Source organism: Schistocerca cancellata, chromosome 1 (genome assembly GCF_023864275.1).
Source record: "Schistocerca cancellata isolate TAMUIC-IGC-003103 chromosome 1, iqSchCanc2.1, whole genome shotgun sequence".
NCBI lineage: Eukaryota > Metazoa > Arthropoda > Insecta > Orthoptera > Acrididae > Schistocerca > Schistocerca cancellata.
The window spans coordinates 999,612,958-999,640,379 of record NC_064626.1 but is presented as its reverse complement, the minus strand read 5'-3'; positions in this window follow the sequence as shown (position 1 = coordinate 999,640,379).

The following is a 27,422-nucleotide window of genomic DNA, read 5'->3' as shown; positions in this document are numbered from 1 at the left end:
AACTTAACTAGATGGCTATAAATATTTTCCATTAAATAATTTATTATTTGAGTGGCTCTAACTCAATGAGACAAGTTGCGTATATATTTGAAATACACACTTATCAATGAAGTACTTTAATAACATCAACATTTAATTGGATGGTACCAACTTAACTGAGCAGCTCTAAATATTTTTTGAACTGTGTGTCTCTAGATATTTTCCACCACAGACAGCTGAAATACTTTAATAACAACAATTAATTGGATGGCTATAAATTGTCCAACGCAAACAGCTGTATTAAAGAAAAAAAATACTTGGTTGGAAATAAAACAACTGTGGCTGGTTGCCTAGCAGTAGGTGAAGGTTAAACAGTACTCTATTTACACAGACACACACACACACATGGGTAACAAAAGAGACAATAACATTAATTTTTTCAGCACATGGTGCTTATGTGTAAATAAAGTTGCAATAATTTTTTTTTATTTTCCGTGACTTGGTGCTTATATACATAAGGAATTAAATTTTGTATTTGGTTCAAATGGCTCTGAGCACTATGGGACTCAACTGCTGTGGTCATCAGTCCCCTAGAACTTAGAACTAATTAAACCTAACTAACCTAAGGACATCACACACATACATGCCCGATGAAGGATTCGAACCTGCGACCGTAGCAGCAGCGCGGCTCCGGAAGGAGCGCCTAGTACTGCATGACCACCGCAGCTGGCAATTTTTGTATTTATTTATTATTTTTTACTTTTTATTTTTTCAGCACATAGTGCTTATATATATACACCTACACGTACACACCCACCCACCCACCCACATACACACACACACATACACACACACACACACACACACACATACACGCACACACACACACACACACACACACACACACACACACACACACACACACACACACACAGAAAAACACACATTTATACGCACACACACTCACATCACAACATACACACAACCAATCATTACACTATGATAAAATAGCCATACTATTTGATGCATAAACCCCCTCACCCCAAGCAAACACTCATTCTCTCTCTATCAGACTCAGACACCCCTACTTTTGCTTCAAGTAAATAGTGTGAGTATGGGAGGGTTTCCACCCCATTCTCACAAATGACTTATCCTCAAGAGGAGACAATCCGACATTAGACTGCAGTACAGTGTACACTTTATGACCTCGCGATTGAGTACTTGCTTGCCGAATGATGTGTGGAGGAGTTCTTTAAACACCGCGACCATACAGGCACTGTAGATAGTCCTCAATAGTGAGATATCGAGGTGCTTCACGTCTAACACCCTTTGCCCACTTCTGGGTGCCCCATCTATTGTATGATATACATACATTTTGGACCTCAATCCAACATATTCTACAGTTGGTAAACCATTCACCTCATCTTTCATGAGACTGATAACCTTCTTGTTCTTAGGAACAATGCAGTAAGTGGTGTGGTGGTGGCACACTCTAACCTTGTATACAAGTAACATAACCAGTTTGTAGTTGCAACAGTTCTTTATTGATTACATGTGTACATGAATTCATCAGCAGTAATAATCAATTAACAACATTTGCATATCAAGGCACTTTCCACAATTAGTATTTACAACATTAAGCGTCACACTTATGACAACGGCCCATTTATGTGCCGATAACAACAACCAAAATAGTAGATGAAATAGAAAACCAAATGTTTACAACGTCGGCTATAGCATTTCTCAATCAGTTTTACATTTTCTGAAAAGGTAGAATTAATTTAATGCTATCTGACCTGAAGGGTACTATTAATTGTTCTGTTTACAATTAGCATTTTACTACACTCAACGTCTGGAAGATTCTAGACTTTATGCAAGCTTAAGGCAAAACGTCAATTTGATGAACATCTGATGGACGTGAGCAAACGTTAATCTATTACGATTTCACAAACACAAACACTCGATCCAAAGGGTGAACTTATTCTCAACTTCGGGCAGTAGGTAATCTTGTGCCTCAAACAAGCCTCTCGTTGAATGGAATAGAGACATCGCGCGTTAACGGGGTACAGACGTCCCTGAGTTCAAATGCTGCGATTTCTGTCACACTGCAAGCTCGCAGGGCGAGGTTTGCTCACGTCGACCACTATACACGTTTCTGAAAACAGGAAAATATGAGCGGCAGACACACAGTAGTATATACAAGTTACACAAATATATATATATATATATATATATATATATATATATATATATATATATATATATATATATATATATATATATACAGGGTGTCCCAGCTATCTTGTCCACCCAAAATATCTCTGGAACAATAACAGCTATTGGAAAACGACTTTCACCGGTATCAGTGTAGGGCTAGGGCCCATGAATGTACATATTTGGAAACATTCTAAAACGAAAGCATATGTGCTTTTTAACACAAACTTATGTTTTTTTAAATGGACGTCCTATTTTTTTTTCTGCAGCAATCCATAGCATGACACAGCACATACACAATGGCATTGATTGCATCGGAATATTCCCATTACATCCCGAGATATTAAGATGCGAAGTTGACGCTTGAAACACCCGACATGCGCTGCTAGCGCACGTCCTGAAGTTCAGGCATGAACCCCATGCTGCCCGTAATCGCGATGTGATTGACATGCGTAATCACACTTGCATACTTATCAAGAGGTCCGAAACGAATAATACGGTCTGCTGCCATCCTGCTGCGATTACGGGCAGCATGGGGTTCACGCCTGAGCCTCAGGACGTGCGCTAGCAGCGCATGTCGGGTGTTTCGAGCGTCAACTTCGCGTCTCAATATCTCGGGATGTAATGGGAATATTCCGATGCAATCAACGCCATTGTGTATGTGCTTTGTCATGCTATGGATTGCTGAGGAAAAAATGTAGGAGGTCCATTTAAAAAAAAAAACATAACTTTGTGTTAAAAACATATATGCTTTCGTTTTAGAATGTTTCCAAATATGTACATTCAAGGGCCCCAGCCCTACATTGATACCGGTGAAAGTCGTTTTCCAATAGCTGTTATTGTTCCAGAGATATTTTGGGTGGACCAGATAGCTGGGACACCCTGTATATATTAATTTAACGCATTACAAATTGACCAATGAACAGAATTAAGGAGCTTAGTTTCCTTTGATAAAAAAATCTAGATACTACGTGAAAAGGTGTGTCAGTCCACACCGAATAACTTAAGGTCCACCTTACAAGAAAAACTGTCTTTGCTGAATGGCTGACGCCACATAAATCAAACGTGCAGTACCTAACGTGACAATCAACCTTGAGACAGGTATTTGAAATTGCAATAGAAAACTAATGCCACTTCAATAGGTCACTAATGCAATAAGCATGACCTCTATGGCCACAGACGAAAATACACATGGCCTCTATCCGACCATAAAACACAATGTGACCTATATTTATCATGACCACTTGCCTTCTATACCCACAAGAAATTATTAAGAAACAACAACTACCACTAATTCGTAAAACCTGAAAATTCTAAAACTATAACAAAATTAAGAAATGACGTTCAAGTGAACCAGCTACCTTCAGCGTGCCACTAAGCACCAAATCCAAACTTACAAATGCGAGGCGCTATTTCTAGCCTCTGTAGTAACATAATTTCATGGCCGTTCCACAACATAGCTCGCTCGCCACCACTGCAGTGAATGTTTTGCTGGCCACTAGCAGGAGCATCTGCAACAATCAACAGGCCTTAAGCACACAATAATATTCAATGTATGTAGAAGGAGGAACCCACCACAAAAGCTTGGCGATAAATGTTTTTCTTCTTCATGTGAAATCCACATAGCTCTCGAGGTATTAGTAAATCCTGGTTGCCACTGGCCAGCCATGTCAATACAACAGCACCGGCAGCGGCCCATGCTTCTTCGTTGCTCCAACTCAGCTGGTCCTCACGGCATACAGCTGTGCCACGTGACATGGTGTCACCAACTCCCCACAACGACAACATCGAAAGCACGTCACGTCACAGACTCACTCGGCTCATGCACAGACCCACTCTCCTCGACTTGCGCATGCACGCCACCAGAAATCTCCTGCCTCAAAGACGCAGAGAGAACAAGGCACAGGGACAGCGATCGAAGATGGAAGTAAGAATCGATGTCGCCTGGCGCCACAAACCCACCGGCTCAGTAAGGATTATCGACCTCGTAAGATGATGTGACGAATTCTTTACCATGCCTTCTAATTACTTCATATGGATCAAAGTTCTCGATCCCGTAGATAAAGCTGTCTGTATCTCTATAAAGCAACTTTGGTTCTACGAAATGAGGTTTCGCAAATACGTAGTGGAAGTGGTACATGTACAATTTGGAAGTATCCAGTATGAACATCCCCTTCATAAACTCTACTGCAGTCTTCGACATCTCCAAAGCAAGAAACTTTTCGTTGAAGATGATAGCACACTTAAAATTCGGCCTGGCGATATACTTTCTAAACTCATAACGCCCTTCCCATGCGGCTCTAATGAAAATATTGCTTTCATTTATTAGATTCTGCATAGTTTTCCCGAAAATGGAATTGTTCGTAAATTTTTTAAAACCTTTTTCAGAATCATTACTCGCGACCTCCCTCTTTTAGATATTTTGTTCAATATACTCCTTCAACTAGGGGGATTTTTTGAAGGAGATAGCCCGTGTGATTCTAACAAGCTTCACTCCTAACCTGAGGCACTGCTGGAGGTTATGATAATAATGTTCCTCTGCTTATCTCCAACAGTAGCCAACAGTTTATGGATGGTGCTTCCTCATGAAATTTGTTGCTCTGGACATAACAGCAAGTCGCTTCTCTATCCATGCATATTATTAGGATATGTGATGTCTCCATCAAGCATATACCTTACATCAGAATCAACCCCAAGACCTGTTATTTTTCCACCTAATCCCATCAATTCGTTTTTGGGCACCTATCCAAATCCACGAACTGGCAGTGGCTGCATCATGGCATACCCATATAAGTTGTTCATATCTAAGTACATAATGTAACTCGACTCAAGGGATTCATTAAACCAATCGTACATCTATGGGTTATTCGCCTTGGCATGCATGTGAATGCATTGACAATGTTCCCCACGGATCCCATGCTCCAAAACTATAAGCATTGCCACATCAGTCAAAACATCGATGCTGCACCCCGTTTTCTTTAGCATAGCGTCCCAGGACAACCCAGGTGTTGTGTAGTAAAAGGCGGGATCCAGAGAGTTCGTGGCCATACATACACTCCAGAACGTTTTAAAACATCTGCAAGCAAGTGCACGCCTGTGTCCATGTATAGTCTTAAGTATTCTCCCAGATTGAAGATGATGAATTCCTGCCAGACATTCACAGCTTGCTCACAATCTGCTGTAGCTACAGCATTGCCTGTGAGAGTACTGGTGAATGTAGATATGTTGGGAAGCCTGGTTTCATTGACTTTTACCATACTATCAACATACTTGTATGGGAAAACTCCTTTCCTAGTCGCAAGTCGAAACTTTTCCTCATCAGGAAATGCAGATTGAGTGATATGCATATCATTCCAAGGTATCAACATACTTGTATGGGAAAACTCCTTTCCCAGTCGCATGTTGGAACTTTTCCTCATCAGGAAATGCAGATTGAGTGATATGCATATCATTCCAAGGTAAAGTTTCAACAAGTTTCTCGAGTGAAGTCTGCATAAAAAGTCAAGGAAGTGGAGCGTAATTTTTGGCGTCATTCGTTTTGAGAAGGAAATTTACTTCTCAACACTTTCAGGCTGGACACTGACCTGATCATTCTTCACACTGAAATTATCCAAGTACTCAACGAGAAAATGAGCATCTAAAAAGGCCATCCACTCACGCCTTCCAGTATCTTCCTCTTCATCCACAGCAGCCGCCATCTCGTGGCACCAGCCGCTGTGGCACTGTGGTTCTAGGCACTTCGTTGCTCGCAGTACGTGAAACACGCATCACCCCTCGCCCCACCTGTAGCCAAGTGCTGAGAGGGAGATGCTGCACTGCTTTCTCTCTCATCTGTTTCTAACGGAGCATGCACCACGTGTATAGCCTGAGAGTGCGTGAATTCTGATGTCATGGCCTCTAGCCAGCGCGCTCATACTGATGCCACAGATCGTCTTCTAGAAATATGCTAACGGTTGTAATGGAGCACATGTAATGTATGATTTACCTAAGTACTTAATTCCAATCCAATTTTAATGATAGTCGATATCTGAATGTATCGCTAGGATATTCAATGATCAGATGAGGAGTTCGAGGTTTTCCCACTAGGAGCGCAGTCATCATTCATTCTTTCATGACGTAGCCCCCCCCCCACTCCTAGAATGCTGCACTCCTATTGGATACTGCATTAGTGACGCGATTCGACGTCATATAAGAAAAACCACAACCGAATTCGCCCTCAGTCTGCTTCTGTACTTCGCCCAGAGGTCAATCGTACTTTCGTCCTCATTATGAGGCTACCAGCAGCACCAGCAGCGACAGCAACGGCAAGCGCTGCGGAGGAGATGAAGAGCAATGACCTTTTTCGGTGTTCAGATATCTGTTTGAGCCACAGTCCATGGACTGTTGCGTCCTTTAACAGGTTGTGTGCCTGTGTTATATCTGTTTTGGACTGCAGTCTACACAGTGCCTGTGTTATATCAGTTTTTGACCGCTGTCTACACAGACTGCTGTGCCCTTAAACAGATTCTATCGATGTGTATATCTCTTTCCGCCACAGTCAACACAGACTGCTGTGCCCTTTAACAGATTGTGTGTATGTGCGTGCTATAGAGATTTTTTTCCATATTAGATATTATATTCAGTATTTTCTGTCTTTCTAGAATTTCTAGAATTCATCCCTCACATGTTGGCTGAGCTAGCTCATCAGCTAGAGGTCGAGAGGGCTGGAGCACAGAGCGAATGTATTTACATTTGTAAAACATAATTATTAGATAAAATATTTTCATGTAATATATATAGATTTTCCAAGTGCCTAGATTGAGCTGTCTGAGACATATTCTTTTCTTTTCTTTCTAGATGATTCTATGCATAGCTGACGGTGTCGTGCAAGGCGGGGGTGAAATCCCTCATTGGGTTCACAATTTGGCTTCAAAATGGCTTCAAATGGCTCTAAGCCCTATGGGGCTTAACATATGAGGTCATCAGTCCCCTAGACTTAGAACTACTTAAACCTAACTAAGGACAGCACACACTTCCATGCCCAAGGCAGGATTCGCACCTGCGACCATAGCAGCAGCGCGCTACCAGACTGAAGCGCCTAGAACCGCTCGGCCACAGCGCCCAGTGTATCTGCAAAAAAAGCAGTTTAAATCTTACGAGAGTAATAACACTTCATCATAAATATTTGCATGTGGATAGTTTACAGGAAAAACATAGCTTACAAATCTTTAAAAAATTTATACAATTTTTTATTAGTGTCTTTTCGGTGTGAGGATGCTACGGCGTGTTTCCGTATAGGACATCCGGGTGGGCAGATTCTTGCACATGGAGTGCAATGATGTGCTTGGCCACCTGTGCCTCCTGTGACTGCCTAGGTAGTGTCCTAGAAGCACGACTGGGCACTTTTTCGTAGATAAATGAACAAATATGCTTACCAGCCGCACCTGTTGCTGGCTAGGCGGAGCAGCAAAGACACGACTGGACCGTTTCTCGGGGCTTCTTCTACGTACCGCAGGCCAAGCAGGATATTCACGAAGGGAGCAAGAACGGATCCAACGGACAAGTGACGAGAACTTTGTCACGCTGGTGCTGTTTGTAGTTACGGCAGCCGGGGTTCTCAACAGTTTTCTTTTCGATGTTAGAACTCGTCGTGCCTTTTTTTAACCGGTTCAGTGGCATAGGTCACTCGAAACATTTTGAAAGAAATTTTTGTAACACAAGCAGACACAGTGACGTTTATAGTCGACGTGAAAAGTCTGGAACTGACTAATTTTGTCTGTGATGTAATTCTCTGTTCTGAAACTGTCACAATGAATTTTGTATTTCTGACTCGTAAATGCTTCAGTTCTCTCCAGAAAGCGAGAGCAAGGCATTGTGCAGAAAATATAGTACACTCTGTTAGCGATCTGTATGTTTCGGCTCGGAAGTTGATATTTAGTATGCAGGTGGAAGTCTACAAAGGAAAATTCAGTCCATTCCACAAACATCGACACCTGGTCTCGCTCACCTCACCATAGCATTGTGACAATAATATTGCACATATTTGTGGAAATCAACCTTGACAATACACAACTTGCATATGTAAAATGTTATCAGTCTGTGAGATCAGTTGAACCACCATTTTATCAGTGTTTTGTAGCAGTTACTCAGAGATTTTATATGTGGCTCGCGTAAAATCACAAACTATGTTCAAAGTATTTCAGCTTATTCCTTACTTTTTCCAACATTTGAACGAACACACAGTTCGTTGTGAATGATGTCGCTTTTATCTAAGTCCGATGAGCCACAACACTGACTTACATAATTTTCATTCTTCACTTAAATGCATAGTTCGTTGTGAATCACTTCACTCTATTTTAAGTCTTAAGTAACCACAACGATATTTTAATGCAACAGTTTAAAACACTTTAGAGCAGGTTCTTCTTAAGGTTTTTATTATATCTGAGAAAAGATTTGTATAGGCCAATCGAAATAAACAGTTCTCAGATTACATACTTTACTCTTCCTACAACAGTGACGATACAAAAGTGTTTCTCGACACATTCACTTATGATGCCCCTTGGGCCTGACTTAATAAAATTCATATAACTTTTAGAACACAGAAAAATACAAAGCTATTTTGGTGGAACATTAGAGTGAATTGGGAAACAAAATGTCGAGCATCGGTCCCTATTTCGAAAGAGACCACATACAAAAAAAACTTAATAAAATTCGTGTAACTTTTAAAACACAGAAAAACACAAAGCTATTATGTGGAACATTAGAGTGAATCGGGGAACACAATGTCGAGCATCGGTCCCTATTTCGGAAGAGACCACATACAAAAGAAAACTTTCCTTAGGCTTGGAAAACCCCGCTTAGAACAACCAATACCTTAAAAAGTCTCAATTGATAAAGTATTTTTTTATATTGGACTACGCATTTTTCTTAGGTCTTTTTCACTTCAGAAAAGGAAATATATACATTACTTATTAATTAAAGACGGGAACACTTATGCTAAGATTATTCTTTAAATGTTGTTGGTAATTAGTAAATACTGACATAAAACACACCATTTTCTACTTACTATCTACTCTTTCTATGATACTATAAATAGTTAGCGGTTAATGAAAGTACTGCCATAGTTTATGAAATTACTGACGCATTTTAAAGAAAATACTTGACATAGTTCTTATACTTTACACTATTGGCACACTTATAAAGTATTACTCACGTATTTACACCTTTCTCAGACGACTTGACAGCTTTATTCCATTCGGCCATATACTGTTACCCACTGAAGCATCTGTCTAATTTCTTGTGTAGCTGCTTTCTTTTCCACCCAAGGTATGGAATACGTAGGTCTGCAAAGGGTTTTGTGTAGGCCCACTTGCATATCATATACATGTCGTTCAATGATACCTGGTTTGTTTGAGAAAACTTGTAAATAATGTAGAAGTGAAGAAGATAGCTCAGCTTTTTGCCTGCTGTCCTAATGTTGTAATTCAGACACATTGGCTCTATGATTTTTAAACTGTCCCGGATTTCCCGACTGAAAGCTACATGCTCTAGATACTCCTTCTCATTACATTCTTCAACATTATACACACTTTAAAAAAAGTTTGCATCATCCCGGACACTGGACTCGCATTCGGGAGGACGACGGTTCAATCCCACGTCCGGCCATCCTAATTTAGGTTTTCCGTGATTTCCCTAAATCGCTCCAGCAAATGCCGGGATGGTTCCTCTGAAAGAGAACGGCTGACTTCCTTCCCTGTCCTTGCCTAATCCGATGAGACCGATGACCTCGCTGTCTGGTCTCTTTCCCCAAAACCAACCAACCAACCAACCATCACCCCAGGTCCCAGAACTCCTGAAAATAGACGTTGACTGTGGATATTGTATCAGAAACACAGTTCCTTTGACTGTTGGGAGACGTCACTAAACCCGCCCAACACTGTAAACAACCACACAAGAGCAGCGCCTTTTAGACGGAGGGGGTTCGACAGCCAAACAGTTCCAGTTTTCCACCGGGAAGCAGGTACACGGCTCGTGTTGACTGTAGTTCAGCCACGCCTAATCGGTCAATACCGCCATTCGATCGCTTGCGCATTCTTACTTTGTGCCAGGAAGGGGTCTCAACAATGGAAGTGTACAGTGGAGTGAACCAAAGCTATGTTGTTCGGACATGGAGAAGACACAGAGAGACAGGAACTGTCAATGACATGCGTCGCTCAGGCCGCCCAAGGGCTACTACTGCAGTCGATAACCGCTACGTAAGGATTATGGATCTGAGGAATCCTGACAGCAACGCCACCATGTTGAATAATGCTTTTCGTGCAACCACAGGACGTCGTGTTATGACAAACTGTGTGCAACAGGCTGCATGATGCGCAGCTTCACTCCTGACATCCGTGGCGAGATCCATCTTTGGAACCACGACACCATGCAACGAGCTAGAGATAGGCCCAACAACATGCTGAATGGACCGCTCAGGATTGGCATGACGTTCTCTTCACCGATGAGTGTCGCATACGCCTTCAACCAGATAGTCGTTGGAGACATGTTTGGAGGCAACCCGGTCAATGCCAGATGCAGCAAGGTCAAAGTTCCCTGCTATTTTGTGGTGGCATTATGTGGGGCCGACGTACGCCGCTGGTGGTCATGGAATGCGCCGTAATGGCTGTACGATACGTGAATGCCATCCTACGACCGATAGTGCAACCATATAGGCAGCATATTGGCGAGGAATTCGTCTTCAAGGACGACAATTCGCGCCGCCGTCCTGCACATCTTGTGTATGACTTCCTTCAGCATAACGACATCGCTCGACTAGAGCAGCCAGCATGTTCTGCAGACATGAACACTATCAAACATGCCTGGGATAGATTGAGAAGCGCTGCTTGTGGACGACGTGACCCACCAACCACTCCAAGGGATTTACGCCGAATCGCCGTTGAGCAGTGGGACAGTCTGGAACATCAGTGCCTTGATGAGCTTGTGGATAGTATGGCACGACAAATACTGGCATGCATCAATGCAAGAGGATGTGCTGTTGGGAGTTGTGGGACAAAATACATGTCAGCGCAATCTCTATTGTTGCCAGATGTAGCCAAGATGGTTGCGATGACGCCATCCAAGATGGCGGCCTGTTGACTTGGCAACAGTGCATGATATCATCCTAGATGGCGGCCATGACGTCCAAGGCTTTTAACAGGAAGTTCGAATTTTGGCGGGAAGATAGGTCAACTGGGCTACCTGCACTAACCTAACCCCCTCCTTCACCTGCTCCAGAAAATGGCAGGAAGTTCAAATTCCATGAGGACAATGCAACACACCACAGCTGCCTCTACTAACCTAAGAAACTGGCTGGAAAATAGGTCACTTGGGCTATCTCCACTAACCTAAGTCATCTGGCTGCCACCTATTCCTAGGAATTGGTAGGAAAAGGACTCAGCCTATGCTGGACATAAGTCTTTTTTTTGCATGCAGTCTTTAATTAAACAATTAGGGACAGTACCATCGTCAAGTGTGTTCACCATGAGGTCTGGTGTCCAACTGACCTAGTACACAGTACTGCCACCAGGGGGTGCTGTCATTCCTTCCATGATGTAATCGAAGATGGCGTTCTGGGTTGGAGAAAATGGCAGGAAAATGACTCAGCCTGTGCTGGACATATGTCTTTACTCAAGCAATTAGAGGCAGTACCACCATGAAGCGTGTTGGCTACGAGATCCGGAGACCAACTGACCTAGTACACAGTACCGCCATAGAGAGCGTTGTCATCCTTCCCACGATGTAATCCAAGATGGCGGCCGGGATGGACGGAAGCGGCGGGTCACGCCGCTGCCGATGGCATGTGAAAGTCACGTCTACAGTTAAAGTTCTTGGAGTGTTATACTGGCGTCATATATCTATCTAAATAAGCGCCATGTCATCCTCTGGGCCGTATGTGCGTGTGTTTACCGTTCTTTACGCGATACTTGTGGATACTGACGTCACAGCTCGCGCTATAGAAATCTGTTCGACCACTTTCTCTCCGTCACAGTGCACGGGATAGCTGCGGATACTGATGTCACAGCTCGCAGTACAGAAATCGGATCTACTGCTGACTTTCCCTCGCGATCCTAACAGGAAATGTTCACGAAAATAGCCCAGAATAACAGTCATTGCATTCTTTCTGACGGTCCTAACGAGGCATGACGTGTTACACTACCCTTGCGAAAATAAAGTTAATCATAAAAGCATTCCTGTTACACTAAGAGAGAGAGAGAGAGAGAGAGAGAGAGAGAGAGAGACGATGGTAGCATCAAGCCCTTCCAGAAATAGTGACGTTCGATAAAAGCTCCTCATTGGCAGTAAATTGAAATGAAGCTCACTCATAGGTCGCCTCGGTCTATATAAACCCGCAACCATCCGCCTTCGTTCTCAGTCCGCTGCTGCCTGCCTTGTTGTGCATTCCATCATGTCTGTGTGTGTTTACTAGCTCGTTTCAAAATGGTTCAAACGGCTCTGAGCACTATGGGACTCAACATCTTAGGTCATAAGTCCCCTAGAACTTAGAACTACTTAAACCTAACTAACCTAAGGACATCACACACACCCATGCCCGAGGCAGGATTCGAACCTGCGACCGCAGCAGTCCCGCGGTTAGCTCGTTTCTCTCCGCAAGATGAAAAGAGGTTCAAAAATGGTTCAAATGGCTCTGAGCACTATGGAACCTAACTTATGAGGTCATCAGCCCCCTAGAACGTAGTACTACTTAAACCTATCTAACTTAAGGACATCACACACATCCATGCCCGAGGCAGGATTCGAACCTGCGACCATAGCGGTCTCGCGGTTCCAGACTGTAGCGCCTAGAACCACACGGCCAATCCGGCCGGCTGAAGAGAGGTGTCTGCAGCAATACCTCAGACTGTAGTGGGAAGAGGCTTAGAGTTCTGAAAACAGGACTACCAAGTGAGTAAATAATTTCTATTTTGAGTGTAAATTTTCGTGTGTATGTTAAATTTGCCTTATTAATTCCATCTCCTTGTGATAGTACAGCTCCAGGATTTTGTCTTGGAGTGTGAGGAGAGAGAGGAGGGTGCTTTAAGGCAAGAGACTCTGGAAGTCCAGCCTCCTGTGTTGGGTTCACTGCCAGAATTGCCTTTTGAGTATAATTTTCATTGTAATTTGTTCTTGTATAGTAGCGATTCAAAATTTTCTTACTTCATACTTCTTCTTTTCGTTTTTTTTTATTTTTATTTTTTTTCCTAGATCACTTGAAGCAAATGCATATTGATCTGGAGGCTGAGCTGGGACCTGGAAACAATTATCTACCACAACAGCACCAATGCTACGTGGAACAGCCCCCAGCTGTAGATAACCGACAATAGCACCCACGTAAGTAAAGAAAAAAATATCCATGTGTGATCCTTCAGTGCAACTCGACATTCAGAATAAATAAAATTATGTCTCGTCTTGTTACAGGAACAGCTCTACAGGACTTGGATTTCATGGACAGGCAGCTGGAGGCTGTTAATCAGCAGATACCGGTGCAGCATCCAGCAAATAATGAGATGTCCAAGCAGCATACTAATAAGTTTCTTTAGAGAAATGAAGGTACGTGCCTCTAGTAGTAGTGGTAGTATAGGAAGCTTTTTTCTGTAGCAAATCGGTTTATATACCTTGTTTGTTGTTGTTGTTGTTCGAGGCGAGGACTGACAAAGGCCCTCGGATCTGGCTCTACTATATGATAATTATGATGAGTTTTTTGAAGGTGCGGTGGGGTCCCCTGACAAATTGTTTATGACCTGGAGACAGAGCGAAAAAAGTAAATACTCACTCTGTTATAACCATATGATCATCAGAATTCTTTCTTTCACAGCTGTTGACAATGTACTAAACTATTATTTATTTTATCTCTTCTTGTACAGCGGTCGTGTCTTAACACCGTGTGCGAGCATACCGGTGGCAGCTAAATCGTCTTCTTCGTAAAAGCGGCGCCCGGTAAGGCACGCCTGGCCTATAAGGCATCGCTCTGGCGTCCATGGGCTACCCTCCCTTAGGCTAGTGGGCTAGGGCTGCAGCAACCAGGCTGCTAACAGCAGCCCGATTCCGGAGCGTCTGCTCCTCCGCCGTCACGTCCTCGATGATCACGTGTGGTACAGCACACACCCTGTCCACCTTGACAACTTCATCAACCAGTTGTAGCTATAGTATTAGTAATAGAGATGATCCTATGGCTAGTGGCAGTTCCCTCTCGCGTCCTTGTAGTGAAGGACATCATGTCAGTGATACCATACCGTCGCGCGGGATTAGCCGAGCGGTCTGAGGCGCTGCTGTCATGGACTGTGCGGGTGGTCCCGGCAGAGGTTCGAGTCCTCCCTCCAGCATGGGTGTGTGTGTTTGTCCTTAGGATAGTTTAGGTTAAGTAGTGTGTAAGCTTAGGGACTGACGATCTTAGCCGTTAAGTCCCATAAGATTTCACTCACAATTGAACATTTTTTAATATCATACCGCAGAGTACTCAGTGAGTGCAGACACTTTTGTGGAGTGTATATCATTCACCAGGATCGAGAACCCGGTGGGAGGATACCGCAGCCTTGTTGGTTTTCTGAGGGCGTGCCTTTCTGTCGAGGGAATGGAGCTCCTCAAGGTAGTCTATCATTCACGGTATCCTGACATTAAATGCAGTGTGGTGCTTTGCATCGAATTATCGCACCTCCAAAGTTGAATCTGGTGTTGAAGAGAAAATTCTTCATTATCTTTGGGGGGGGGGGGGGGGAGAATGGCGTGATGACGCGGAGCACATCAATTGCCAAGCGGTTTTTAAAACCACCTTGAGTGTTATACTGGCCCAGTTTTCCAAGATGGAAGTCAGAGGGCCAGCTAAAGCACTCAGCCCAACACTACACCTTGGCATCCATACACATGTCTACGATCCGGTAAATGGAGGGTCAAGCTACATCAAGTTCCCTAAACATATAGTTAACAAGAGGGCGTGCATTAATATCGAAAATAGAAACGATCAGGCTTGTTTCGCGCGGTCAATCCTGTCTTGCGAAAGAAACTACAATTACAGAGATCATACTAAGCGTTCCAGTACATACCATGTAGGTGATAATATTCGTGTTTGTTATAACTTTGATGGTATCGATTTATCGGTCAAGATCCTGGACATACCTAAAATCGAGGCGCAGAATACCGAAATATCGGTTCATGTTTATGGCCTGGAGAAGAAAAGCAAGTCAGATGAGCAAGACAAGCATACTGTTATCGGCTCCCACCATTTCTCAAAATTTACTAGTGGGCGTGAGCTGTATATAAAAATGATGCACTTCTCTGAAGGTGATAATTATCACTATTTTTGAATGAAAGACATGTCCTGACTCCTTTCCTCCCAACTATCAACAAATTCCCATGTAAAACATATTTGCTTGAGGTTCCTCAATAATTTCCCTTCCGACAAATTATTTTCGGTACATCTATTCAACTGTTCTTTCAAGAACCTGGTACGTGTTATTATGCCCACTGAGGAAAACAAATTCGTAAATTTCAAGAATGCTCACCACGAGGAGTGATGCCCAATTGTAGTGTACTCCGACTTTGAATGCCTCCTCGCTCCTGTGACCCACGGTGAAGGTGACCCTACTGCCTCACATATTACCTTTACAGAAAAACACGTACCATATGCGGCAGTGTACGAAATAGTATCGTCATATGATACGTGCCCATGACCAGATCAAAGGAGAATGAAGATCTGTACAATACCGCGATTGACTGCCATATTTGTGGGCTGCCATTAGAAAGAAAGCGGAAGCTCCTCGTAGGGACCACTGTAATCTTAAACTATCAGCTACCAAGACACATACCAATTTATAGTTGGGCAACTGGCTGATATCGGTTTGGAGAAAGATCATGACAGTGTTCTCCCTTAGAGAATCAAGAAATACATTTCATTCTCCAAACGAATGACGCCAAGAATTACGCTCCACTTCCTTGATACGCTACGTTTAATGCAACCTTTGCTGCAGATTTCAGTTCTGGGCCAGCAACAAGCGTCAGTGTGCGAACCATTCAACGAAGCATCATCGATATGGGCTTTCGGAGCTGAACTCCCTCTCGCGTAACCTTGATGACTACATGATAAAAAGCTTTTCGCATCGACTGGGCCCGTCAATACCAACATTGGAGTGTTGATGACTGGAAACGTGTTACCTGGTAGGCCGAGTCTCGTTTCAAATTGTATCGATTGGATGAACGTGTAGGGGGATGGGAGAAACCCAATGAATCCATGGACGCCGCATGTCAACAGGGGACTGTTCAAGCTGGTGGAGGCTCTGTAATAACGTGGTGCGAGTGTGATTGGAGTGATATGGGACCCCTGGTACATCTAGATACTACTCTGACAAGTGAGATGTACAGAATCATCATGTCATATCACCAGCATCTATTCGCGTCCATTGTGAATTTCAACTGACTTGGCCAATTTTAGCAGGACAATGCGACACCCCACACGTCCATAATTGCTACACAGTGGCTCCAGGAACACACTTCTGAATTTAAACACTTCCGCTGGCCACCAAACTCCCCAGATAACCAGATTATTGAGTATATCTGGGATGCTTTGCAACGTGCTGTTCAGAAGATATGTACACACCCTCGTACTCTTTCGTGTTTTTGGAGCACTGCAGGTTTCATGGAGTCAGTTGCTTCCAGCACTACTTCAGACATTAGTCGAGTCCATGCCCCGTCATATTACTGCACTTTAGCGTGCTCGCTGGAGCTCTACACAATACTAGGCAGTTGAACTACTTACTTTGGCTCTTCAGTGAATTTTACTCTCTTTGATATTATCCTAGTTTATCTGGAGTGTTTGTCTACTTTTCTTCCTTTATTTGTATGTTACCTTAAGGCATATTCAATATTACTTCTGTTTATGTCGGTTTTATAGTCCGTTTAACCTACCGTTACGGAAAGGGTGGAGAATTGATAAAGCTTCCTTTCTTTCAGATGACAATAAAGAATGAGGATCCTCCAATAGTTTCGTAATCCTGCTCATTCTGAACCTCACCGGAAGGAGAGTGGCAAAGCATTATAGACCCACCCCTGGACTCTGTAGTACTGTTCTCCTGGCCACCAGACGTCCTACTGACAAATCATCAAACTAACTTTCAATGCACGGGAAGTTAGAAACGTAGTCTGTAGACTACAAGATGCTTTCATGGAACTGAATCAAGAGACCCATAAGTATGGATATTAATGTAAGTACAAGGGGAATACTAAGGCTTACAATTTCGAACGGAGAACTAAGGCAACAGCAAATACAAGTAAAAAGCTGGTGGGAAAGTCCTGAATATGGTGTTGGCTGCAGTCGACAATGAAGACATCCGAAATGTGAACAATAAAATAGAGCAGATAAATGCAGTATTCGATGGTACCAGATCCACGATAGAGTGGCATAGAAGCCAGTTACTAGTCTGGAGCGGTATGTGTTGATTAACAGCAGGATAGTGCCAGAATTACCTGCCGAATTGGTGCAAAGTGCGCGAGGTAGTGTATGGGCTTTGAAAGCGCTTAGAAGTAAAGAATCGACTGACTGCATTGGATGGAACAGTGGTTGTGGACAGGTTCTGCGAGGCTCTAGGAGATCTTCCCACAAGAGAAAACTAGTAAAGATGATGTCACTGCTACCCCCACCGTAACAGAGCGCACGGAAAGCGCCAGCTTAAATACTACGCCTTTCCTAATGTTACTCTCAGTTGCAGCTGTCCCGTGGTACAGGAGTGGTTATGTTAGCCGAACCTCTGTGCACCCAATCGTCTACCGTCAGCTACAGAGTCGCATGTCTCGCTGGAACGACTCTGCCACTGCAAGCTCCAGTGTCAACTTCTGAGTAGTCACTGGAGGTTAGTTGCAGTCTACATGATAATGAGTACTTCAGGCTAGGGGGAGGGTGAGACTTGAGCACAAGAAATTAATGAGATTGCTTCGGAGACCAACCAGCAAAGATGGCTGCCACTCGAGATGCGACGTCTGGGGATCAGGGACCTACCAAGGCATAACAGCTCCCACATGACTCTTCCGTCATCATAGCATCACTGCCAGGTTATGTGTACTCACTATTGCTCACTGGTTGCGCATGCTGCTGGCGCGTCTGAGCGGCCATTCCGTGTGGAAGATAAGTCAGTATGTCTTATTAAGAAATATTTCACCGTCAATAATGTTTTCTTGACGCTGTCAGGCATGAAGAGATCGTTCTCATAGCATTCTGCTCGGCACATTCCTGATAATTTAGGGATCTTGGACTGAACCACTGTAGTATACTGTCTGGACCTAAGAATTGCGTTCATGAAGTGGTTTCAGCTGCCTCACTACACCGAGGTACTCATATTGACCGCTCTTACTGATTCAAATTCTGGAATATTTACTTCGACTTCTTTGGTGGAGGAATTTCAGAAAACTAACTTTACGCTCTAGTTATGAAGTCATCGTTAATATTACCACTGACGCTGCACAGTGAAGGTACTGTTGTGTCATTCCTTTAGTGTACTTTAAGAACGACCAGAATCGCTTTGGACTTTCACATTTCGCGAGAGCTCCGTTGTGGATAGTAATTAAAACATGTCATTAAAGTCTGACCTATGTTCAGAGCTTCAATAAAACATCAACAATCTAGGAGAATTTCTGTCTTTTTAAATTTGGCACGCTTTTTTTGATTGACTATGGAACAGTGTTTTGACCTTTTTTGTGTACAATCTGGGATCAGTTCCATCCTTTATTAATTTACTCTGTATAAATCTCTCAATTGCCACACATACTATCACCTTGAATTCAAGCCACATCCGATCTATATTAACTGCGTATAGTTAGTTTGGAAGGCGTCAAGGAATTTTCATCATTTTCTTATACATGGAGATTTTGTGTTTAATTTTGATGGATTTGGATGTTGCGGTGGTCAATCTAGCTACAACGAATTTTTGGTTCATAGGTTCCAATCTTTTTGAGTAGACTTAACGTAGAAGGCCTCTTAAAATCTGCAGACAGGTTATTTGCCTTTAATATTAATCTACCTGTTGCATCGGTTGTGGAGAGGTGATGGAATTTTCTCTTTTTATGTACTGAAGGACGATGTGCAAGATTCTTTGTCCCTCTTGTTAAGTCAGTTTCACGTTTTAGTCGATATGTTTATAAATCTGAATCTGATCTACTGTATTTGATTGTTTTCTACCGTATTTCATTGTTGGCTTGGTCAATTTTCCTTCGTCAGTGTTATGTTCGTTGTGATGCAAATCCACAATGTTGAACAATCGACTATCTGCTTGTTGAATCTGGTCTGTAATGCGTGTGATTTCTGTATTGTTACCGTAATTTTTTCTCCTGATTCAAACTTTACTGCAGTAATACAGGATGTATCAAAAATAATCATCAGGCTGGCACGTCTATAATTCTGAAACTAATAAACATACACAATGAAGTTTGTTTTTTGATGAATAGGAAAGTCAAAAGTTTTTCATACCTGATCACGCGTGTTCAGTATGCCCTCTTGAGATACACGACACATGTCAATGTGGTATTCAAATTATTCCCTTACTGCAGAGAGCATGTCTTGAGTTACAGCTTGCACAGCTGCTTTTATGCGATGTGTCAGTTCATTCATTGATGTTGGTAATGGAGGCACATAAACAGAGTCTTTTATGAACCCCCATAACAAATAACCACACGAAGTCCAGTCCGGTGACCTTGGAGGCCAGCAATGTAAGGCTGAATCATTTGGTCCAGTGCGACAGATCCATCGTTCAGTAATCCTTTGATTTAAAGTTTCAGCTCTTCCAGATGCCAGTGTGGCGATGCCCCATCCTGTTGATAAATGAAATCCTTTGAATCAGTCTCCAAGTACAGGTAAAGAAAGTTCTCAAGTTTATCGAGATAGTCTACGTGCTTCTTGTAACAGAGTTTTCGGCAAAGAAAAATGGACCATACATCTTTTCCTGTGAAACTACACAAAACACATTAAGTTTTGGAGAGTCCCTCTCATGTTTTACAACTTCACGCGTTTGTTCCGTAGTCCATGTTCTCACATTATGACGGTTGACCCATTCAAATGGAATGATCCCTCGTCACTAGACACTAAGCGTGGAAGAAAGTCGTTATCCTCCATGTTGCCAAGAACGAAATTAATGAACTCCATACGTTGCTGTTAGTCACCTTCACGAAGAGCTAGCAGTAGGCGAATTTTGTATGGTTCATGTAAAACGTCGTAGCAACACACTCCAGATTGACATCGGGCGCATGTTGAGCTGTCTAGCTGCACGGTGAACGGATTTCTGTGGACTCCTTGTGAAACTATGGCGAATGCGTTCGACGTCTATGTCAGACACTCCCGGGTGGACCGTCGATTTGCCTTTACACAAAAAATATGTTTCTCTGAGTTGTTCATGCCATCGTCTACTGCTCTGTACAGTACGAGCATCCACAACATACCTAGTGCGAAAGTCACGCAGAACAGTTTTTGCTGACCAGCACTGCGGAAAACGTAGGGAGCAAAACGCTTTCTGTTGTCCTTACACGATTTTTACTAGAACTGGAGTGGGTGCACTCTGCTGCTATCTAGCGGAAACCACGTAAAATTGGAGAGTTGCTCTTTCCGACAGTACATTGTTCACCCGGATATTTCAAATAAATTAATTGTTTTGTTCGTTTAAATCGGATGATTCTTTTTCATACACCCTATATGAGGACTATTCGGAAAGTAATGTCCGATCGGGTGAGAAATGAAAAACACAGTGAAACCCTGCTGAATCTTGGAAGATGTGTTGGGTAGTGTCTCTAGTACATCCATCGATCGATTCACCTCGCTCTTTTCAGTTCTGAGCACACAGTGAGCAATTAAGATGCCCAGAAAATAGTGTATCCAGCCAGGTATGGCCTGTGTAGAGATTTCGCCCAATGTCAGGCAGCCCACATAACATAACCTTAATGCGTTTCATCTCGGCTCACATAAACCGCTGGCTATGAAGACGACATTTTGGTACAGACAACGAGCTGTAGACCAACGTAGAGAACTGGCGAAAAGCAAAGGCGGCTGCATTGGAAAGTTTGTTTAACTCTGCAAATGACAAATGTCTATGTTGGAACGGCGACTATGTTGAGAAATAACTGGATGGTGAAGTTAACTGTTGCAAGTAAAATAGTTTTTAATTTCACAGTGGTTTGCATTTTGTGACCAATAGGGCCTTACTTTCAGAAGTGTCCTCTTATATTTGTCACTCTCGCTAGTACCATAGGTTAATGCTGCGATGGACGTTGGATTTATGTTTCCTTTGTTACTTTTTGTCTATTTTAATATAGGGAATTGTGGCAAGCATGCTTCAGGAACTGTGTTCATATAACTTTTCTCCGCGATAATTTGTACACTATGTTCCATACTTGGGTCTGTTTGATGGTGGCTTTTCAATATATCATCTTCCGGTTCTTCACTTCTAGCAGCCAGTTGGGTTTCCATCATCGCCCTTTAAAATAAGTGTGTCCTGATTTCAGCTGCTCATTCTACTGGCATATGTCCTTTCGTGCGAGGTGTCGATGTATTCCGACAAACCTAAGAGATTGTAAGGAAAAGATTGATTGGAGAGGAAGGATATTTAGTAGTACCCATTTTATTCGTCGAGAATGTCCATAGGGACTGCCGCCATGTCATACCACGCTGCCAGCTCCTAAGTACATTTCGCTTTGATTGGGTGTAATGTGAATTCTGATTTGGCGTTAATTGAAGAGGTTGCACTATTTTTCATGTTGACGAGACAGAATTTAGTCTCCATAGTCTATCCTCGCAATATGCCGTTGCAAAAACATTACGTAATGATGTGATGTGCATCCAACTGACTTGTTTTTGTAATCATCCGATTGGTAACCAGGTTGAGTACAATTGCCACACATCTGCTGTTCAGCGTTACAATGTTTCGTTGTGTTGTTCAGAACATAGCACTTAAAAAAACCTCACAAGTAAATCGTGGTCTTCAGCAAATGCCAGGAATCCTATGTACATCTTTCCTCTCTCCAGCAGTACGTTCCGAAGTGGTGGAGCTACTTAAATGACCTGATGAAATGTGTTTCTCAGCTGACGCCCCGTTTTGAAGCAGAGTTTCTTTTATTACAAGAAATCAGATTTCTCTAACATTTCAACTCTACTTGTAGAGGTTTTCTAATATTTCTTCAATAGTTGTTTCTTTTGGTATGATGTATATTGCCAGCAGAGGCCTTTTCTTCTTTCATATTTGCGATCGTTTTATTTCTATCAACAATTTGTCGCAGTCTTCTTTCTTTTCGTCTTCTAAGGTTATTGTTTTTTTGTGTCGATCTAATGGGTTTAATTTTGAGATGGTCTTTCACAAGTCTTTCCCTCACAACCTTGGCATCGTTGTTATATGTTACCGAGATGACGGTGATGTTTGTACTCTTTGCGTATTGTGTCTTTTCCATAGTGATCGAAACTGTATTTGTAACATTATCCCCAGCCGAAGCAGCAATTGCTGCATGTGAGACGGCTGGGCATGTAACTTGCGTTTGTTTTCTTGTTTTCTTCATTTTGCCTAGTACTTTCCTCTTCGAGTAGTTTCCAAGTTTCACTGCGGTTGACCTTCCATTAGCGCCTATTGTTGCCTCTATACCTCTAACATTTCTTGTACATCGTCTACTGTTTCTGCAGGTATTTTTCTAGTGGCAGCTGTCTCTGAAATACACTTTATGATGTCCTGAATTGTATTTTTTATTCTAGAGAGTTGCGTCTCTTTTAATTGATAACGATCCATTTTGTTACTGAAAGTGTTGCAAGTGTTTGACTTTCATGAGTCGATGGTGTCGAGCGTGCAGAGCTTGTTTACATGTTTCTGAAGCCGATGATGACGCGGTGCCGAAGCACGGAGTCTGTCCAATTGTGTCAGCACAGCCTGAGTTGCGTCCACTCATCCGATGAACCACCATGGAACGCGGCGTGCAACTGCAACCCGCGTAAACAAACGCGACTGCTTGTGTAAGTATGGCAACGACCGTAGTCAGATTCACGGTCACTGTCCTTCCACCGAACACGTAATTTACTTTAATTTCTGTAGAGTTTTGTTTGCAGTTCTGGAGCAAAGAATGTCACTGCATGATCGCCACGTATCCTGCAATATTTGTTAGAGTACTGTCACATACCTTTTTGTGCCTTTCGACCAAATTATACATGAAGTTCGGCTAAATACGAGAATAATTGAGTTTTACGACAAACTCACCAGCACACGACATGTCACGGACCACACAACACATACGCACCGATTTGCTGTCAACTTTACGAAATAACTCAGAGAACGTGGACGACAAAATGGCGCACACTGCGCACACTTCCACGCGCCCGGAACTGACAGACTTATGAGATACCATACTGCCAGAAGAATTTCACAGAGCACTGGAAAATATGGATGGAAACAGCCGTTCAGGATTACTGAGATACTTGAGACATTACAAATCAGTTCCACCTGTTCCTCAGACCTCAAGAACATGCGAATAATTCCAATTCGAAAGAAGATGGTTGCTCACAGGTGTGAAAATTACAGAAAAATCAGTTTAGTGAGTTACGGTTGCAAAATATTTACAAAAATACGGTAAAACTAATAGACGCTGATCTCGTGGAAGAACAGTTTGGCTTCCGGAAAAAGTAGGATCATAGTCAGTACTGACCCTATAACTTATCCTAGAAGACAGTTGAAGGAAGGAAAACCTACCTCTATTCTGTTTGCAGATTTAGTGAAAGCTTTTGACAATGTTGACTAGAATATTATCTTTGAAATTTTGAATGTAACAGGGATAAAGCGCAGGGAGCTAGATATTATTTACAATTTATACAGAAACCAGACCGTGGTTGTAAGAGTCGAAAGACATGAAAGGGAAGCCAGAGTTTAGAAGGGAATGAAATAGCGTTGAAGCCTACACCCGAAGGTAGTAATATCGTAGGTAAATCATTTTGCGATGTGAATATAAAATAACTCGTTTCACGTCATTACCATAAATCATGAAGAGTGATCCATGGAACATGTAATTAACTAACTGTATGTTCAATAAGCTAAAGGAAACCAGAAACAAATCTGGGAAGGGAGTTACGAGGGTGGTTTGAAAAGTACTCGGAATCACAATGAGATGTCAGCGCTAGCGCAACCAGTTGTTCACGTGATATTTATTGATTTATTGGACTGTTGCCTGTAATCACGTGCCAGGTCAGTGCTCTTGGAAGAGAGCTGTCGCGGTGACGTGGCTCTGTTGTTGTTCCTGCACAGTGATTTTCGAATGTGCGATTAAGTACCTCGTAAAGAAAGGTATATTCATGCCGATTTCCAGAATACACTGTGAGGCTCCGCTCCTTCATATGTTACCAAGTGGAGAAATGAATGTAAATTTGGTCGGGAGAACTTAGATGATGATTCGCGCAGTGGTCGGCCAAGATGTGTCACTGTTCCAGTAATCATTGTTCATGGAGGATCGCCGATTAAAAGTGCGTGAAACTGCTCACACTTGCCAGACGTCATCTGAAAGGGTACATCAAATTTTAACTGGACAACTAGAAATGAAAAAAATATCTGCAAGATGGGGCCGCGACTCTTGACGCTGGATTAAGACGCATGAGACTGGACATATCGGAACAATTTTTGGCCTGTTTTAGGAGAAACGAACAGCACTTTTTGCATCGGTTTGTGACCACGGATGAAACGTGGGTGCATTACTATACCCCAGAGGCAAACCAACAGTTAAAGCAGTGGAAACATGCAGATTCTTCGCCACCAAAGAAAGCAAAGAGAATTCCTTCGGTGGGAGAGGAGATGGCATCGGTGTTCTGGGATGCGAAGGGGATTCCATTTGCAGATTATCTCCCCACTGGGCAGACAATTACTCCAGAATAATATGCTAACCTCCTGGACAAATTGCAACAAAAGGCACGCGAAGAAAGGCCACATTTACCAAGGAAAAAGTCATCTTCCATGAAGACGATGCGCGCACGCACACATGTGCCGTCGCCATGGCAAAATTACACGAATTAAGGTATGAATTGTTGCCACACCCGCCTTATTCACCTGATATGGCTCCGTCACACTCCCATCTCTTCCCAAAACTAAAAATGTTTTTTCGTGGACGAAGATTCACTTCAAACGAAGAATTGATAGGCGGAGTTGACAACTATTTTGCATGTCTGGAGGAAACTCATTTTCGAGATGAGATCAACGCACTGGAACAGCGGTGGACCAAGTGCATTAATCTACCATGTGACTACATTGAAAAATAAAAAAGTTTCAGTGATGTAAGTACTTTTTTCTATACCGTTCCGAGAATTTTTCAAACCACTCTCGTATTAATAATCACGGAGGAGAAATTAAAATCTTCATGTTTGACTGTGACACTGTAATACTGTCAGGGAAAGCAAAGAACTTGGAAGTGTAGTTGATAGCAGTGGATAATGTACTGTAATGTGAACAATAGAAAAGTAAAACAATGGTGACCGAAGGTAGTCAGTTAAATTAGGCGATGCTAAGTGAATTAGATTAGGAAATGAAAGGGACGCATAAAATAGTAGATGAGTTTTGCTGTTCCTGGGGCAAAATAAATGATGATTTACGAAGTAGAGAGAATATAAAAGGCAGACTGGCAAAGCAAGGGTATTATTTCTGAGAGAGAAGAATTTGTTAACATTTAATATCAACTTAAATGTTTGGAAATATTTTCGTTGTGTATTCGTCTATAGTGTAGCCTTGTATGGAGGTGAAACGTGGACGATAATCGTCCAGACCAGAAGAGAGTAGAGGCGTTTTAAATGCGGTTCTACAGAACAGTCTTGCAGATTAGGTAGGTTAATCGAATAACAAATGAGGAGGCACTTTATCGAACGGGGGAACAGAGAAATTTATACCACAACATGACTAAAAGGTGGTTAATAAGTTAATAAGTTAATAAGAGCCATCAAGGTATTGTCACTTTGGCAATGGAAGAGAGTGACGTAGTGTAACACTCACTAATTATCGGGGTAACCCATTAAGCACTCGTTCTTACACGTAATGCGTTTTCTTTCAGGTCGCTACAATGTTTCGTATATTGGACTTCGTTTTACTTACGGTATTAAGTCAAATTCAATGTTATAACGTCTGCATGTTCCAAGCGAAAGGTACTGGTGACAGAAAAGCATGTTATATGTAGCCAGCTTGAACACTCTGGTCTGTTCTGGGGTTGTAAAAACTGTACAAAAATACTCTCTGCCGTTGGCAACAGGCCGGACAATAGAATCCTCCACTTATTCTCTCCCCAGCCTCCCACGCTCTTCCTCACGTTTTGTAGTACAAATTATTGTTTTTCAGAATTATTCATTTTGAAAAAGGGACAAATTTTAAGTGGAATTTAACTACCAATGCAAGTGTACACACACTGCTACTTCCACTACTACTTCAGCTATCAGGCACCATACAGCAGGGTCGGCCACGGCATGCCAAGCTTCACACGTGCCTGTGTTCTGGGCGCTGGCGGGTCCAGGGGTCCAGGCCCGGCCTGTCACTCGGCTTTGATCGGTATTTCTCGGAAGTACGCAGAACAGCGCAACATTTCATTCAGCACTGCGGTGGGGCCTTTTTTCGGTCTGCACAACTCTCTGAGTTCGGCAGAATCGTTCTGTCAGCGCTGTTTAACCTTCGCTATTTGTTCGTGGTATGATGGACGTTCACAGGTCCAGTGGCTGTTTGCACAAAAAGTCAGTCTAGCGATCTATCGGTACAATCCTTTAAATGAATAGGAATGACAGAAGAGAGGGATGAGAATTCTCATAAGCGATAGATACTGCGTAGTGGTTATAAAACTACATTAAAATACTATGCAGAAAGAGTTTAAAGATTTAGTTGGCAATGAAGCAGCAAAATATCACAACGCTCGACAGATGGGATTCATTGTTCTGTACATTAAAAAAACACTTTAGTTAAATTTGCAGACGCGAAGAAATTTATGGTACCAACAGTAAAATATGTGAAATCCCATTCAATATTCCATTGTCAATTGCAACAGTGTTCAATGGAGCTGAACAAACAGTATGGTTAAGTCAAGGGGCAAGCCTGGAAGGATTTTTCGATTTAAAACTCGTTATTGTTGAATTTATGAAGGAAAAAGCAATCCAGGAACGAAAATTGGTTCAAATGGTTCAAAGCACTGTCGGACTTAACTTCTGAGGTCATCAGTCCCCTAGAACGTAGAACTACTTAAACCTAACTAACATAAGGACATCA